The sequence below is a fragment of the Myotis nattereri genome, assembly GCF_964212035.1.
Source record: "Myotis nattereri genome assembly, chromosome: 1".
NCBI classification, from domain to species: domain Eukaryota; kingdom Metazoa; phylum Chordata; class Mammalia; order Chiroptera; family Vespertilionidae; genus Myotis; species Myotis nattereri.
In genome coordinates, this window is record NC_138075.1 from 83,774,791 (window position 1) to 83,793,849 (window position 19,059).

The 19,059-nt window shown below is 37.0% G+C and overlaps 1 protein-coding gene across 1 annotated transcript in view; it reads right to left on the reverse strand.

Moving 5' to 3' along the window:
- LOC308523424 (uncharacterized protein) overlaps positions 1-19,059 on the reverse strand; it is a gene marked incomplete at its 3' end in the record, with an annotated part of 144,080 nt that overhangs the window by 22,556 nt on the left and 102,465 nt on the right. The window lies entirely within an intron of this gene.

The window sequence follows — 19,059 nt, forward strand, 5'->3', positions numbered from 1 at the left end:
ACGCCTTTGCCCGCCCCCCACCTCTTGCCTGCCGCCTGGGTTTCCGATCCCTTTCGCCTCCCAGCATTGCGGCTATGTATGCAAATTAACCGCCATCTTTGTTGGCGGTTAACCGCCATCTTGGCTGGCAGTTAATTTGCATATCACCCTGATTAGCCAATGGGAAGGGTAGCGGAGGTATGGCTAATTACCATGTTTCTCTTTTATTAGATAGGATGTGTGTGTGTGTGTGTGTGTGTGTGTGTGTGTGAGAGAGAGAGAGAGAGAGAGAGAGAGAGAGAGAGAGAGAGAGAGAGATTTAAGTGCCACCTTCAAAATCGTATTCTTAAAAGGTTCTGTAGTTAAACAATGCTTTTTTACAGATCCATAATTTCAGGAGAAAAGAAAACAGGCATCTAAAGCATAGAAAGTCCTGTATCAAGGTTGCTTAATTTTACTTTTCTAGTAGGTTTCTCTTTTAGAACTTGATAACTTTACTTCTCTTGCATTTGTCTAACAGCTTAAAGTTTGTAGTACTTTCTTAGACCTGATTACCCATGCTCCTCACAACATCACTATGAGGGTACAGAGTTCATAGTATTTATTTTTTATTTCTGTTTAGCAAAACTTAGACATGTTGAGAGAGAGAGAGAGAGAGAGAGAGAGAGAGAGAGAGAGAAGAGAAAAGAATAAGGGATGATGGGAAAAATTAGGAGAAAGCAATACAAGTAAAAAAAAAAAAAAGAAAGATGAACAAAAGTAGATGGAGAAAATATCCCACAGACTCTAAACAAGTGAATGGAGACAAGCCATTAACAGCCACAGGCATGATAAACAGAGGAAGCAACTGGGTGTCTGAGAATATGAGAGCCTGCCATCAGCCTCCACGCCTTCACTGGTCAGCATGTGGAGAGGAACAGCTGGACATGGGAGGGGTTCCGCCTTTTCCAGTTCTGGGTAAATGCAGAGACCAACAGCAAGAGTTTGAGAGGCTGAGAGGCAGGAAAACTTGTATGAACTCTCCACCTGACCCATCAGGACCCCACCCAGGACAGGGCACCCCACTGGACAGAATGTAAGGGATTGGAATAGCTGTTGAGAAGAAGCAGGGGCCAATGACAAAGGTGAGAAAAGGGAATCTAGATCTGTGATGTCGTATAAAATAGCCAATAGCCCCATTTTGGATATATTGGGTTACGTAAAATCAAGTTGATTTTACCTTTTTTCTCCATTTTTTTCAATGTGACTACTAAAAAGTTTAAAATTACATATGCGCCTCATATTTGTGCCTCTTATTACAATTTCTATTGGACAAATTATACCAGAGGTAGGCAAACAATGGCTTTTGGGCAAATCCAACCTGCCACTTGTTTTCATAAATAATGCCTTACTAGGACATTAGCCATGCTCATTTGTTCAGGAATTGGGTGTGGAGCTGAGTATTTATTTGTGACAGAGTCCATATGGTTCGCCAAGCCTAAAATATTTACTATGTGGCCCTTTAAAGAAAGAAGTTTACTAATGACTAGTATAGATAAGAAGGAGGAGGAGGAGGAGGAGGAGAACAAGAAGAAGAAGAAGAAGAAGAAGAAGAAGAAGAAGAAGAAGAAGAAGAAGAAGAAGAAGAAGAAGAAGAAAAAGAAGAAGAAATAGTTTAAAAATCCCAGAAATCAAATTAATTTCTGAGTATTATAAAAACAGTAAGAAAGCAAGTTCTACAATGTTAGAAAGCTTTCTTAAATCCCACCTCATTTTAGAAGTTTGCCAAAGTTAATTTCCTATAAGAAAGAGCAACATAAAATGATCACGGTCAAGTTCCATGAAAAATTATTATATAGAAAAAAGAAGAAGAAACAGAATAATATCCCACAGAAGAAAGATAAGCTCGCAAAACAGGATGAAACTAAAATCTCTATTTGAAAGTGGGCTAAAAGATATCAAGAAAATGTTACAATACTTATAAGAAAATCACAAATCTGATTGCAAATGTTCAGAAATGAACTCAGAAAATAGAGGTAAAAGAGAAAAATTACCTTTGAAATAAAGACTAAACTAGATGAGTGATGAAATCAACAGTGTGCCTTAATGGAAATAGAAGTTAAAAAAAAGAATGTTTTAAAAAATTAGAATGAGAGAAAAAGAGAAAGTGACAAATATTGAAAAAAGGCAAACAAAACAAAACAAAAAAACCCCACCAACTATAAGATGGGTCTTGTGCAGTTTGATATTGTTTCATGCCTGAGCTTAAGGCTTAGTAACAAAATGGAGACCACATAGAAATTCTTAAGGTAAGCACACTAGTTAAAGACCTGCGATTATAATCCTCCTACCCTCTCCCTAGATGGCAGTTCCTCAAGAAGATAATGTGATAGAAATGGGACTTTTGAAATAGTCAAGAGTATGAGAAAGATGATGTCTTTAAGCATAAAAAGTTACTGGGCAATAGGAGGATACTTTGTGCAGTGCAATGATCTTGTCTTTTAGGTAGAATACCAAGGGTAAATTATGATGAGTGCCTCCTTCTCCATCCTCCCCATCCTTTTGTAATACTAGCACTCCATTTGTTATTTGTTAACAGAGTACAGCAGAACAAGAGCCTTGTCGTGGTAAAAACAGGCAGAAAGAGAGGCGGAACACTGGGTAGCAGATAGTGAAAGTATTCAGTGGGCTCAAGGTGTTATGAGTGAGGGAAAGAGCCAAAGGGAGAGAACAAAAGAAAGGTCCTGGAGAGTACATTATGGATTACCTTGTGAGCCCAGGACTAACTACACTACCCTCCCTGGATGAGCCACAGACTAAATTAATCAGAGTAGAAATTCTATTATGACCCTCCATAACTTTATGAAGTCTGTTTGGCTTTTGTCACTTGGATCTGAAATAAAGGACTGATGTAAATGTCTTTTGGAAAACTTGAGTGTGCTTGATTAATCAACAATCAGAGTACATTCATGTGGATAATGGCTGAGATTACTAATAGTACCCCCAAACTCTTAGTCATATAACACTTTGTAATAGAAATAAATAAATTTTTAGCAAGTCACATCTCCCAAGTTGCGATCACATTTTCCTCCTCCTTTGCTGCCAGTAAATGGCCAAGTGACTAAGCTCTGCACAGTGAGATGTGAGCAGAAATTCTGTGTTATTGTGCCCATGAAGAAATGTCTTGCCTTCCAATTTCTCTTTCATCCTTGCCACCAACTTGAGCGTGGAGTAGCAGGACCAAAGAGGGTGACAGAAAAGTAAGATAAATGGTCTTATGGAACCATCATACTTCACTGTACTAACTGCCAGGTCAAATGTCTCTATGACAAAGTAATAAATATTTTCTCTTATGTAATCTACTCTTATATTGATCCATATTAAAGCTACTAAAAATATCCTAGTTCTTATACTACAGCTTTTTTATATGATTAAGGCCTAGCACATGACCTAGACTTTAATAATATAGTTCATATGGATTATTGAATGATGGCAGGAGCCAGCTGCACCTGAATCAAATTATACTTCAGCAGTGAGCCAAATGACATCTCACAGTGGCAGCCAAACTCTTAGCAGGATGATGCAGATAAATACAATTAGATGAAGCACCAACAGAAAACGTTTATAAGGAAACTCTTAGACACGCTAGAAATTCTCTTTGGAGAGAAAGACAATGGAGCCAAACCATTGGTTTCTTAGGCATTGCACATCATGCTACTGGGAATAATATCATTCAATAAGGATTTATTCTTTACTTCTGTATGTTTAAGTAGAAAAGTGGAAGCCCCCACTCTTCATATGTTCAACTTTTGTGAAGTGAGGAAAAGAGGGAAGAGAGTTTCATTTGATATGTCTCTACACTGAAGGATAGATCCAAAATGGCTCATTTATTGGTTACTATGTCGATATGAAGTAGTGGTTAATAACTTATTTAACCTCATCTGCAAAGGAGTAATAATATTATCTACATTATCAAGATGTTGTTTATTAAATGAGCTAATACATGCAATGCACTCAAATCTGTGCCTCTCACATAGTAAATCTTGGAAGACACAGGGGAGGAAAAAGCCTCAACCATCCCAAGGGTAATGCCCAAAACTAAAAAATATTGCTACCAAATATTGCAGTATTGGCTGTCCATGAAATAGCTGACCACTGAAAATGATCCAATATTCTGTGGTGAATCAGCTAGTTGCCTGTCAATTTAGAAATTGTAGAGTTGAGAGAATAACTCATCATGGTGGGAAGGAACTAAGACCCAAGATACTAAAGCCCAAGTCAGGATTTGTTAGAGAGAGGTGAGATAAAGCCAGTAGGATAAGATGGTAGACTTTAACCAAAAATAACAGTGGTGGATGTGTTAACTAATATGATTGTAATCATTTTTCAATAAAGATGGTTATTAGCCCTAACTGGTTTGACTCAGTGGATAGAGCATCGGCCTGCAGACTGAAGGGTCCCAGGTTTGATTCCGGTCAAGGGCATGTACCTTGGTTGTGGGCACATCCCCAGTAGGGGGTGTGCAGGAGGCAGCTGATTGATGTTTCTCTCTTATCGATGTCTCTAACTCTCTATCCCTCTCCCTTCCTCTCTGTAAAAAATTAAATAAAATATATTAAAATAATAATAATGGTTATTAAATCATCATGTACATATTATATTAAATGTTATATGTATTTCAATTGTATTTCAAGAAGCTGGAAAAAATTAAGATATTTTTCAGGTTATTATGTACAGCAGAAATTCATTCATTTACTTGCTGCTAATATTCCATTGAACAAATAAATCTATTTATTTATTTATTTGTACTTCTATCAATGGCTATTTAGATACCAAGAATTTTTCACAATTATAAACAAGGTTACAAATGACTACTCCTCTCTGTAATTTCTGGTATATATCTGCAATGTTTCTCTATATTGTTTCTATATATAGATTTGAACATTGTGGGTCATAAGACAGAGACAAATTTAATTTGTCTAGAAATAACCTAATTGCTTTCTCATTTGGCTTTACCAAATAACAATCAATTCTTTTCTTTTTCTTTATACCATGATTCAAACCATAATTCAGAGAAGTATATAATATAATTTTAACATAATATGACACTATATGAACTAACTTGTATGCTTTATAAATCAATGCTTACTTCTAATCTAACATAGGACAAAGACAGGGACAGTAGATTAAAACAAGTCTTAGAATTTACAAAATATCAGGGTTGTAAGATTTTCTGGGTACACTTAGAGGAGCAGTAAAACCAAACTTTTTCACTGCCACATTTATGTAATTTTTATTATTCCTTGTCTGTCAGTAGTTTTGTAAGCTTTTTGCATGATAGAAGACAGTTCAAAAATGGGATATCAAATATAGAAATATACTTTATATACAACTCTACATAAAGCATCTATTTGTTAAACTCAAGCAATTGATAATAAAATACTCAGAAATCATTAAACTATATTTGCATTTAGTGTACTTAATATCCAACTCTGTAACTGAAAGCAACACTACTGAAAATCTTATCTTTATATATAAAAAATAATGGTGATTTTTTTTTCCCCTGCCATGTTTCACTTTTTTTGATGATATGTTTTTCAAAATGAGTACTCGAGGAATAAAGATGTAGACCACATAGGCACTTCTTTCTGCTTAGAAGAGACACAGTTTGGAAATGAGAAAGCATAAACCAAAATAAGTTTTCACAAGTGCTCTGAATAAAGCATAAGATGCTTCAGCATGCATGTGTTGCAAAATGCTATAACATTAACTCAATATTCTAGACAAGTTTTGGCCCAAACAATTTTTTTCTGCCTTACCTTGATAACTGCTACATGCATAAAATGTTTCTCTATATATTATTCATTCTATTCAGACACCATTCTTCAAATATCTTCAAATGATTATAATAACAAATTGCTGATTTTTGAAAGCTAAATCAGTGATAGCTTCAGTAGTGTACTGTCATTACCTTTGAGACTTCAGACATTGTTGTATTACTCAGATGTTTAGGGCACAGTACTATTGCTTCTTGTTATTTGTCTTAATTGAATTTATTAGGGTGACATTGGTTCACAAAACCATACAGGTTTCAAGTGTACAGCTCAACAAAACATCTGCACATCACCCCAAGCAAAGCTTTTTTCCATCTCCACCCCCCTTTTACCATCCCCACCAAGCTCCCACTACCCTTTCTCTGTGAGGATCACCACACTGTTGTCTGTGTCTGTGTCTTATGTATATATGTTTTTTGGCTAATCCCTTCACTTTCTTTCATCCAGTCTTCCAATACCCTCCCCACCTTCTGACAGCTGTCCATTTGTTCCATGTATTCATGCTTCTGCTTCTATTTTGTTCATCAGTTTATTTTGTTGAATAGATTCCACATATAAGTGAGGTCATATGGTATTTGTCTTTCTCTGACTGGCTTATTCCACTTAGCATAATACTCTGCAGGTCTTTCCTTCCATCTATACTAATAAAAGGGTAATATGCTAATGAGACCGGATAGACCAGACATCTTCCGGACATCTTTCCGGACAAAACTACAGTGGGTGCGAAGGCCCAGGCCCGGCAGTCATGGTGGCTGCGAGGGCTGAGGGCTGGTGGCACTGGAGAGGTGGTGGTGCAGGCCGGTCCAGCGCCACAACCCCTTCCACAGAGGCAGCCACAAAGGCAGCGGTGCAGTCCCAGTCCTGGTGCCATGCCTACACAGAGGCTGGACAGGGTGTGACCCGTTGTGCCTCAACCTCCCAGCCGGCCCCTCCCCCAGCCAGTCTGGCCCCAGAACACCCCCCACCCACTAGTGGACAAGAGGTGGGGCCAGTACTAAGAAGCGAGGGCTGAGGGTAGGCAGCAGTGGGGCAGTGGGGGCGGCACCTTCCCCTGATCGCCTGGTTACCTCCTGCAGAGGGAAGCCAGACTGCGGCTTAGGCCCACTCTCCGGCCTAATATAATTGTGCATTCAAGAAAGCACATCCTCTGTTATTCTTATCTATGCAATGCATTACTTCTGCCCTTCTGTTTTGATAAAAACAATTGTTCTTAGCTAGCAACACAAATGATGTTATCAATCTATTGCCACCTAACTATAATTCATGAAGTTGGCTACTGTTCTCTATTCTTTTGTTTTATTATCAAACCACAAATCAAAGACTTATCTTGCCCTCGCCTCCATTTACAATGTAGGAGCTAATTTTTCCATGTCAGGTGTGCAGAACTATTGCAACAATCTTAAATGATATTATAACAAGAAAAAACATTAAATGCTTTTAAAAAATTGAAAGATTCAATAACTTGTTATAGAGGAATGTATTAAAAGATAAATAAATTTCAAACTGGCAATATGTATGCAAGGGACACAAATGGGTGCATAATATTCTGAGAATCAAATTTCTTCATAATGAATAAAATTTTTACCTTTCATTTCTCTGGATTAAATAATGTTAGTATAAACATATCAAAGTTCGAATATTTTCTTAAGATTATAAATTTTATGTTTGTCTTAATCCTGTATTTTACTAGATGACTTCAATTACAATACAAAAAATATTCAATAATATCTTGAATTAAAATTTTCACAATCATAGTTGAAAGTAAGTGGAGAATCTATCTCTTTAACTCAGATATCTTTAGTTATCAATATTTTTAACTTTTGGCTTTGAATATGAAGTGAAATACTCATGTTGTAAGTAGCTAACTTAAAGGGCAAGCAAATAACTGAAAATTACAATTTTAAACTTATTTTTGCAAGGATTATTCCAACATTTATTTAATACAGGGCAGTTTATCAATTTTTTTGTAATTTTAGAAATGTTAAATAAGATTCTAGAGAACCTAGAGTCCTAGGCCTAGTTCTGTCACTAACTGCATTTTAGGAAAATAATTTAGTGTCTCTATTTTAAAATGTGTAAAGAGTGACTAAATGTAGGCTTTAGTACCGTAGCTTTGAAAATCCTGAACAGGTTTTGGCACAGCCATCATTACAAAGTGTGTGCACAGTGGGAGAAGGAGAGATTTGCGTAAGGTGAAGGAGCAGGAAGATAGGACCCAGTGAAGCTCCTACCTAGCTTCACAGCCGATACATTCACTGGCCTTCTACTAGTAATCTTGACCTTCAGACAGGCTCCAGGATAATCTCTGTAAAAGTGTCTCCTTTTAAGTCTTCAAATAATATCAACATGAAATAAAATATATTTTTTAACAAATCAGATCTGTTTTGAGCTGATGTGAGAAAAATACATTTATATAGACAAGGGGTAGCAAAAGCAGGTTTACAGCTGTTTATATGGCAAATAATACCATTATCTATCTATCTATCTATCTATCTATCTATCTATCTATCTATCTATCTAAAAGCTTAAGTGAACTTTATGACCGGCCGACCGGCTGGTAGCTATGATGCACTCTGACCACCAGAGGGCAGATGCTCAATGCAAGAGCTGCCCCCTGGTGGTCAATGTGCTCCCACAGCCAACCTCCCGCAACTGGCCTCTGGCTGGCTGGCCCCGATCAGCTGATTGGCCCCAATCAGGACTGGGCAAGATGGCCCCGATTGTCCCCAATTGCCAGCCAGGCCATGGGACCCCACCTGTGCATGAATTTGTGTACCAGGCCTCTAATTAATAAATGATAACATAAGAATAAACTCTATGTTTTGAATACTCACAACTGTAAACCTACTTTTGCCCACCCCTGTATGTAAAACATGTTTTGTGGACATGAAAAGCAGTTAATAAGAATAAAATTTCCTTTTCTAGATGCCAAATATCAAATTCATATTGCCAAATATGGTGATAGAAACACGTTCTCATTAATACCTAATGCACTCAAAAGGTCTTAGAGCATAGTTCCCTCTCTTTTCCATCATCCTAAATTTATTCTCTAGTTTCTTAGTCTTCACACAAATTTATGCAAGTAAGTGTTGTGATGATGGTACCATTTAGTAGTGGCCAATATAGAATACTACACAATGAAAGTCTTCACTGCTGTTGCCTCTTTTCTCCCTCAAAGGAATAGTCCAAATGACATGTTCTCACATCTTCCTTTACAGTTTACTCCTAAATTAAATTTATTCATTTAATTAAGTCTTTTTATCATATGAGCACATATATCTTTTTTTAAAATAATATTTTTTATTGACTTCAGAGAGCAAGGAAGAGGGAGAGAGAGAGATAGAAGCATCAATGATGAGAAAGAGTCAATGATTGGCTGCCTTATGCACCCCCCACCCCCCTTACTGGGGATCAGGCCTGCAGCCTAAGCATGTGCCCTGACTTGGAATCAAACTGTTGACCTCCTGGTTCATAGGTCGATGTTCAACCATGGAGCTACACAGGCTGGGCATGAGTATGTATATCTTTGCAAATATCTTATTTCCTCAGGTCTTGCATATATACATGCACACACTAGAGGCCCATTGCAGGAAGATTCCTGCAAGAATAGGGCTTCGCTCCCATCTCTGCCTTTCCAACCCCACCCTTCCCTGCTGCTCCTACCCCACCCTTCACTGCCACTCCTACCACGCCCATCTCTGCCACTTCTCTCCCGCCCATCTCCACTACCTTGGCTCCATTGCTTGGCTTCCTTCTATGGTGTCTTCAGTCTTCGCTCCCAGCTGGTATATGCAAATTAGCTGCCGTCTTTGTTGGTGGTTAATTTGCATATTGCTCTGATTAGCCAATGGTGGGTGTAGTGAAGGTATGGTCAATTTGCTTCTTTGTCTATTATTAGATAGGATATATATACATATATATATATATATATATATATATATATATATATATATATATTCTCTTACCTTTTCAGCCTTTACTCCTTTTCCTTTTCTTTTATCCAAAGAAATCTAATCTAGTCTAATAATGCATAAGGTTTCCAGTGTCAAGAAATGGAAATCTGGTGTTTCACTATAATTAGACAAAATAGAGATTTGGTATCATTGGTTTCTGTAACCTTGACTATACTCAGAAGTCTCTTTTAAATGTTTCAGGTACCCTTTTTTTTTTTCTTGCGTTTATTCATTCTCCTTCTTCAGTAAACATTTCTTGAGCACTATGCACTCACATTGTGTTACTCAGTGGAAATGTGATAATAAGTAAGGTATAATTCCTGACCAAAAGATAGGAAAACAAATATTTTTTAATAACATTTATTGCAACAATGCTATTTAATTTATTTTCAGGGCAAATAAAGTTTACTTAAGTTATATCATGGGCTAAATAGGTTGCGTGATAACTGACAACTGTTCACAAGAAAATAAAAACAATTTTTATAACATTCTTCTCATAAAAAAATAGTCTGAATCCCAACCCACTGCTTACAAACATAGTTTTGGAACACAACTCATTTATATGTAGCCTGACTGTAATATTTTCTTGAACTTTAAATCGCACCTTTTCTCAGGACGCTACATATCTCCATGTGTAATATCATTGGGTCTTGTTTGTTTATACTTTCCCTTCTTTCACAAACGATTTGAAATAATTTACATACACAACAAGATTATAATACAATGTAAACAAGGTAAAGAAATAGAACTATGAAAAAATGTAAATGTAAGCATAAATCTAAGCCTGGAATGGGGCAGGGCCAGGTGGTCACCAGCACACCTGTGTAGACTGTAACTGCCAACAGAGTTGCCAAGTTGACCATCCTATATAATAAAAGGGTAATATGTAAACTGATCCTAACAGCAGAATGACTGGGAATGACTGGTCACTATGACACACACTGACCACCAGGGGGAAGATGCTCAATACAGGAGCTGCCCCCTGGTGGTCAGTGCGCTCCCACAGGAGGAGCTCTGCTCAGCCACAAGCCTGGCTGACGGCTGACAGCACAACGGTGGTGGTGGGAGCCTCTCCTGTCTCCTCAGCAGAGCTAAGGATGTCCGACTGCAGCTTAGGCCTGCTCCCCGCTGGCAAGTGCACATCCCACGAGGACTCCAGGGCTGCCAGAGGGATGTCTGACTGCCATCTTAGGCCCAATCCCCCTGGAAGCAGGCCTAACCCAGCAAGTGGTCATCCCCCGAGAGGTCCCAGACTGCGAGAGGGCACAGGACGGGCTGAGGGACCAACCCCCCCCACCCCCCGAGTGCACAAGTTTTTGTGCACTGGGCCTCTAGTGAGATGATATTGTACATTTTCACTAAAGACTCTCCTTTGGAGCCTCTTCTGAGTTGCTGCTTGAGAGTGAACCTATAGGCTTTGGAAACTTAATGAGTAGGTTAGAGGCTGTCAAGCCTTTTGAAAATGATCTCTTGAACATACAAAAGTCACATTTCTACCTATAAATGGGTTTCAGAGCGGCCTATAGAAAAAATTCTGAGGTTATCACAATAAACCACCACAGGTTCTCTCTAATAATTTATTGATTTATTTAGTTCCCCAAATTTTTATCAAGCAAAGCGAAAATGATTTGGAACTGGAAGAGTTTCAAAGCAATATTTCCAGGTTGCTGACACAGATAAACAATAATACAAATTACAAAGATATTATGGAATGTTCAATTGTGGGTTATATATTGACCTACTGAACCTGTCAGAAAGGATTATTTTCTAAAAGTATTACTGAGTAGCTCAAAATTAAGGTTGCTATGTAAGGTTAATGAAAATAAAATGCTTAAATTTAAGGGGCAATCTGTAAAAAATATGGTTTAATTTTTTTTAAATTTAAAACATGTTGTATAATTTAATGTACACCTTAACATTCAAGAATTCTCAATTTCAGGAAGTATGTAATTTTTTTTTCTTTATTGATTAAGGTATTACAAACATGTCCTTATTCCCCCATTGTTCCCCCCCCCCCAGTCCTGCCCTCGCCCTCACCCCCTGTTGTCCGCGTCCATCACTTTTGCTTATATGCACCCATACAAGTCCTTTGGTTGATCTCTCCCTCTTGCCTCCTCCTTCCCATACCTTCCCTCTGAGGTCTGAGCATCTGATCGATGCTTCTTTGCCTCTAGATCTGCTTTTGTTCATCAGTTTATGTTGTTCATTATAATCCACAAATGAGTGAGATCATGTGATATTTATCTTTCTCTGACTGGCTATTTCACTTAGCATAATGCTCTCCAGTTCCATCCATGCTGTTGCAAATGCTAGGAGTTCTTTCCTTTTTACAGCAGCGTAGTATTCCATTGTGTAGATGTGCCAACGTTTTTTAATCCACTCATCTGCTGATGGGCACTTAGGCTGATTTCAGATCTTAGCTATGGTGAATTGTGCTGCTATGAACATAAGGGTGCAAATATCCTTTCTGATTGGTGTTTCTGGTTTTTTGAGATATATTCTAGAAGTAGGATCACTGGGTCAAATGGGAGTTCCATCTTTAGTTTTCTGAGGAAACTCCATACTGTCTTCCATAGTGGCTGCACCAGTCTGCATTCCCACCAGCAGTGCATGAGTGTTCTTTTTTCTCCACATCCTCGCCAGCACTTGTCATTTGTGATTTGTTGATGATAGCCATTCTGACAGGGGTGAGATGGTACCTCATTGTTGTTTTGATTTTCATCTCTTGGATGATTAGTTACTTTGAGCATGTTTTCCTATGTCTCTTGGCCTTCCTTATGTCTTCTTTCAAAAAGTATCTATTTAGGCCCATTGCCCATTTATTATTGGGTTGTCTTCCTTTTGTTAAGTTGTATGAGTTCCTTGTATATGTTGGAGATTAAACCCTTATTGGAGATATCGTTGGCAAATATGTTCTCCCATGCAGTGGGTTTTCTTGTCGTTTTGTTGATGGTTTCTTTTGCTGTGCTAAAGCTTTTTATTTTGATGTAGTCCCATTTGCTTATTTTCTCTTTTGATTCCATTGCCCTAGGAGCTGTGTTGGTGAAGATATTGCTTCAGCATATATCTGAGATTTTGTTGCCTGTGGATTCCTTTAATATTTTTATGGTTTCCCATCTTACATTTAAGTCCTTTTTCCATTTTGAATTTATTTTTGTGTATGGTTTAAGTTGGTGGTCTAGTTTCATATTTTTGCATGTATCTGACCAATTTTCCCAATACCATTTATTGAAGAGGCTATCTTGACTACATTGTATGTTCTTGCCTCCTTTGTCAAATATTAATTGAGCATAGTGGTTTGGGTTGATTTCTGGGTTCTCTATTCTATTCCATTGGTCTATATGTCTGTTCTTGTGCCAGTACCAGGCAGTTTTGAGAACAGTGGCTTTTTAATACAGCTTGATATCTGGTATTGAGATCCTTCTTACTTTGTTCTTTTTTCTCATAATTGCTGTAGCTATTCAGGGTCTTTTTTTATTCCATGAATTTTTGGAGAGTTCTTTGTGAAATATACTTTTGGTATTTTAATGGAGTGTGCATTGAATCTATAGATTGCTTTGGGTAGTATGGATTTTAATGATGTTGATTCTACCAGTCTATGAATACGGTATGTTCTTCCATCTGTTTATGTCTTCTTCTATCTCTTTTTTCAGTGTCCTGTAGTTTTCCATGTGCAGGTCTTTTACTTCCTTAGTTATATTTATTCCTAGGTATCTTATTTTTTTTTGATGTGATGGTAAATAATTTATTGATTTATTTAGTTCCCCAAATTTTTATCAAGCAAAGCGAAGATGATTTGGAACTGGAAGATTTTCAAAGCAGATATTTATAGGTTGCTAACACAGATAAATAATAATACAAATTACAAAGATATTATGGAATGTTCAATTGTGGGTAATATATTGACCTGCTGAACCTGTCAGAAAGGATTATTTTCTAAAAGTATTACTGAGTAGCTCAAAATTAAGGTTGCTATGTAAGGTTAATGAAAATAACATGCTTAAATTTAAGGGGCAATCTATAAAAAATTGTGGTTTAATATTTTAATAATTTAAGTAATTCTTGCCAACAAAGGTAGTGGAGGCAATTGACTTTCCTGTCTATTTTAGTGAGTGATAACATGATTTTATCAACAGTTATTTATGATGTTAATTTAGACTGAATTGTGTTATATAATTAAAAGATATAAATCTTAATTTGGGGAACAAGTCATTATGAGTGTAATCAATTGACCAATATTTATTGACCATCTGGTATATTATTAATACTGAGCTAGTGATTTTTGGAAGAGATGTGAAAGTGTAGGACAGGGGGTCTGCTTCTCAGGAAATTATAAGCTAAGATTGTATTTGCAATCCTATACAAACTGATACTCAACTCTTTAAAATCATTTTCAAGAAAACACAGTCTCAAAGTAAAGGAGAAACCAAAAGGACGATGAACACCACAAGATTTAGGAGGTGTTCTGAATAGTTAATTAATATTGGGATGTGACTGAGATGTGGTTAAAACCAAGTGTAGGAAGTATCTACATTCAATGAAGTGGTAGTTGCCAAAATTCTGTTTCACTATTGAAAACAACTCTCTCCCTTAGTTAAGGTGTAAGTCAACTACTTGGATATGGTTGCACAACTCTTTCTTTCAATGCTAAAAGCAGAATCACGGTTCATTTTTCTTTTACGTGAAAGGAGGTGAAATCTGACAGCTCAAAATGAAGCAAAAAATCCAAGATAAAATAGACACCATTTTGTGCCTACTCACTCTTCTTTCCAGGGTCATACATGTGTAAGTAGCTGTTTGTTTATAGTTGAGACCTTCTGTGGGTAAATCTGGGAAGATATCAAAGACATTTAGCATAGATATTTCACTTTCAATGTGTGTCTCTATTTTTTCCCTGCTGATGAACCAATTATAACACAGGCAGATGATTTTTATGAATTTATTTTAAATCATAAGTGTTTCTTTTATTTTTTTTCTGAATGTTCATCATAGCTGGGAAACAAATATTTGCTTACCTCCCCCACCCATTGCAGCACTGAATGGTTGAATAGAACACAAAACTGCATAGCTGTGGCTGGGTAGCTCAGTTGGTTAAAACATCATCCTGGCACACCAATGTTGAAGTTTCAGTTCCCAGTCAGGGCACATACAAGAATAAGTCAGCGAGTGCCTAAATAAGTAGAACAACAAATTGATCTTTCTTTCTCCCTCCCTCTCTCTCTAAATTTAATCAATCAATAATTTTATTTTAAAAGCTGCCTAATGTATTTCCTCCTTTAATATCGCCATGTATCTATGAATTTATTAGTTACTAATATATATATCAACTTACTGATCATCTATCTATTTATATAATCCACTAGAGGCGTGGTGCACAAAATTCATGCACTGTTGGGGGGGGGGTCCTCAGCCTGGCCTGCACCCTCTCGCAGTCCGGGACCCCTTGGGGGATGTCTGACCTCCAACTTAGGCCTGGGAATCAGGCCTAAGCCAATAGTCAGACATCCTTCTTGATGTCTGGGGTTCTCACAATCTGGGACCACTTGCTCTTTACTGCCCACCTGCAGTGGAGGTGGGAGAGGCTCCCGCCACTGCTGCTGTGTTCATCAGCCATGAGCCTGGGTTCTGGCTGAGTGTCTCTCCTCCTGTGGGAGTGCATTGACCACCAGGGGTCAGCTCCTGCATTGAGCGTCTGCCCCCTTGGTGGTCAGTTAGTGTCATAGTGACCGATCATTCCACCAGTCATTTTACATATTAGGGTTTTATTATATAAGATGACATGTTGTTTAAGAATGTAGGCTTTGGATTCAGTTAAACCTGGATTTGAAGGCAGGATCTACCTGTTATTAGCTGAATGACCTTAGTTAATCATTTAATGTTTTTAAGCTTAATTGGTTTATCAATTAAAACCAGGCAATAAAAATCTTCATTTCATTAGGAGTACTGTGAAGATTAAATGAGATAACTCCTACAAAGGTCTCAGCACATTGCTTGGCATACAGTAAATATAATTAATTACTAATTTATAATTTTTAGTTTAATATCTTTATGGGCATTTCATTTATTTATGAAAAAAAGTCATGATTTTAGTTAACTCTAGGCAAAACTGAGATGTAGTAAATGTTTCCTTGTTTTTTTCCAGCTTCCTATTTCTGACATTTTCACAATGAAAATTTTTTCTCTTTTTCTAATCAGAATAAAGTTTACCCAGTGTTCTCTTCTCTCAGTGGCAAAATACTTGTATTTATAATTTATTGGGCCGCAAATCAATACATTACCTCCTTGTTACACAGTGTGGTGGGGTTGGTTTGGTTTGTTTTGGTTTTGGTTTTGAAGTACTGTCTGGGCCCAGTTTGAAGTGCTGGCTAGAGGACCATCAGTTTCCCTCAAGCAGCTGGTTAAGCTCTGTACCCCACATGCAAAGGAAGTAACATCTTCTGCAGAGGGAAGGATTCACTTGACTGTTTCTTGTTCAAGGAAAGAAGGGTAAGTGTGATCCTGCATGAAGGTGATAACATAAATAAAGACAGAGCAGTGAAAATGTACAATGGGGGGGTATATGAGGATCTGGAGGGTATCGTGTGAGACAAAGCTGGATAGGTGGCTTGAACCCATACATGGTTTTATATATTGGGCTTATTTGTTTCTGTTTTATCCATTGTGCAGACCAATGGTTTTCAACTAAAGGCTATTTTGTTCCTCAGAGGACTTTGGGCAATGTCTGGGGACAGATATTTTGGGGATAGGGTGCCACTGGAATCTGGTGAGAAATGAGGGATGTTTCCAACATCCTATGATAAACAAGGCAGCACCCTCACACCAAAAAGAATATTTAACCCAAAATGTCAGTAGTGCAAGATTGAGAGACCCGAGTCTACACCAAGGGTCTCCAAAGTAGGATGTTTGAACCTGACAGAAGATGAAAGATAGAACATTAGAATGCAGAAACAATATTAAAATTTTATAATTATGTTATTTTAAATTTTTTGTTTTTTTAGAAAGTATGTTTATAGCATACACCATATATATTAGTGGTACACATATATAATTTATAAATATGTATACATACATTTATAATGCCTGTTCAACCATTTTTACTAATGGGGTACACAGTCAAAAAATTTGTAGACTGCTTCTCTATAAAATAGGAACTCATAAAACATGTAGGTAGGTTATAAAAAACTTTGTGCAGGAAATGTGGGGAGATGATGAGAAAAAAAGAAGACTCTGGAGCCATCGAGGAGAACTGTGCATCAATTGCAACACTCCAGGCAAAAATGAAAGGAAATGATATAAAGCATTGTTGTTAGAGATGAAATAAAGAGATAAACTTAGGATATTTTTTAAAAATAGATTTAATAAGAATTTTCGGGTGACAGACTGGGATTGGGAATTGAGTAAGAGGGAGATGTTGGAAAGTAGTTCTAAGGTTTCTTTGTTGTGGTTGTTTTTCTGCCTCATTCTAGTAGCAAGTAAGCAGATTTCTCTGATTTTCTATAAAGGCAGAGCCCATTTTAATTATCTTCGGGGTGGTGGATGAGAAACTTAAGATGACTCCAATGAATAACTTGTGGATAGTGAAGGTACCATCAGAGATGAGAATGTGAGAGGAAATACAGTGGGTATCTTTTTAAAAATATTTTATTGATTTCTTTTCTTTCTTTTTTTTTTTTTTTTTTTACAGAGAGGAAGGGAGAGGGATAGAGAGTTAGAAACATCCATGAGAGAGAAGCATGGATCAGCTGCCTCCTGCACACCCCCCACTGGAGATGTGCCTGCAACCAATGTACATGCCCTTGACCGGAATCAAATCTGGGGCCTTTCAGTCCGCAGGCCGACGCTCCATCCACTGAGCCAAACTGGTTAGGCACAGTGAGTATCTTTTTTTGAGAGGTGTATAAGTTTGTTTGGTTCATTTTGATTCTATAGTCTCTCTGGGAATTCAGATAAAGATTTAGAGACTACCTTATCTGCTTAGGTAAAGCTGAAAGGATAGGTTTGAGGGAGCAACTGAAAAAAAAAACAAAAACAAAAAAAAAACAACCACAATGATGTTAGTAATAATTTGAAATCATATAAATTATCTTACTTATATAGTTTTCCTTGATCCCCACACAGTAAGCAATAGAAAAAGAGAGTTGCATTAATGCAGACCTGGGGATTGAAAGGTTTGATAGAAGGAAGAATACAAGGCTTACCAGAAGTTAAGATTGCAGCAGAAGGATTAATAGATGTGATTTCAGGCAAGGGAAGCAAGGGAGGAAGTAGAGATTACTTATTAAATGAAGATAATGTAGAAGGTTTGTGGAGAAGGTCCCGCTGATGGTAAAGGGTAGATCTAATTTGGAGTAACAGAGTGGGAAGAATGGAAAAATTAGGAGTTATGGTCAAGAGCACAATTACTGAATTAATAAAATTTAGTTTTACTAATTATTCCCATAGGACTACATAGAAGACTATTATATATATCAAGATACATACACAAAAGCCTATGAAAGGAATTTGGAAAATAAATCATTCATTACAAAAAATGAATTGAAAAAATAATGAAAGGAAACTTAATATTTGGTCTTAAATGTCATCTTCTCCTGAATTTTTCTCTTCCTACACAGTTTAGGCAGTAATGAGTATGTTTCATCTGGCCTTCCAGATCTCTCAGTGAATCAAAAAATATTCTTTAAGGCCAATCCTGCAACTGCATTTTCTCAAATAGAGATAGCATAAAAGAGAGAGATGGGGGAGAGGGAAATTCATCATAGACACATTTGCTGAAAAAGTCTGGCAGATGAACAAAACATGATTTTTTGAGAGGTTCTGTAATGGATAGTTCTTTTTCTCACTTATGTACTTATGTGAAACTAGAAAAGACAGTAAAGTGTAAAAAGAATCTACCAACTTAAAAAAATTACTAAATCTTAGCAGCTTTGACTGTACCAATGTATAGTTAAGTTATCCAAATGCTCTTAAGGCTGCCTTTTTATTTCCTTTCATTTTGACACCATCATATAATGTTTCATTTCTCAAAATCAGAATGTGAATCAGATAGAAAAGGTAAATTGATAAATTCTACATCTGTGATTTCTTCTTTAGCAGTAAAAATAATATGTCATATCTTAAGGTTGAAGATTATTAACCACAAAACATTAAAAGTACTGCATTTCAAATATTTTTTTTGTCTTCTAGGGGAAGAGGCCAAAAAGCATATTTGAAGTTTTTACATTTTCTCCACACATTAGTTGGGCTACAATATTTATTCTTAAGGCATAATTAAACAAATATGTCTACTTTAGGGAGAATCTATAAACCATCAATTC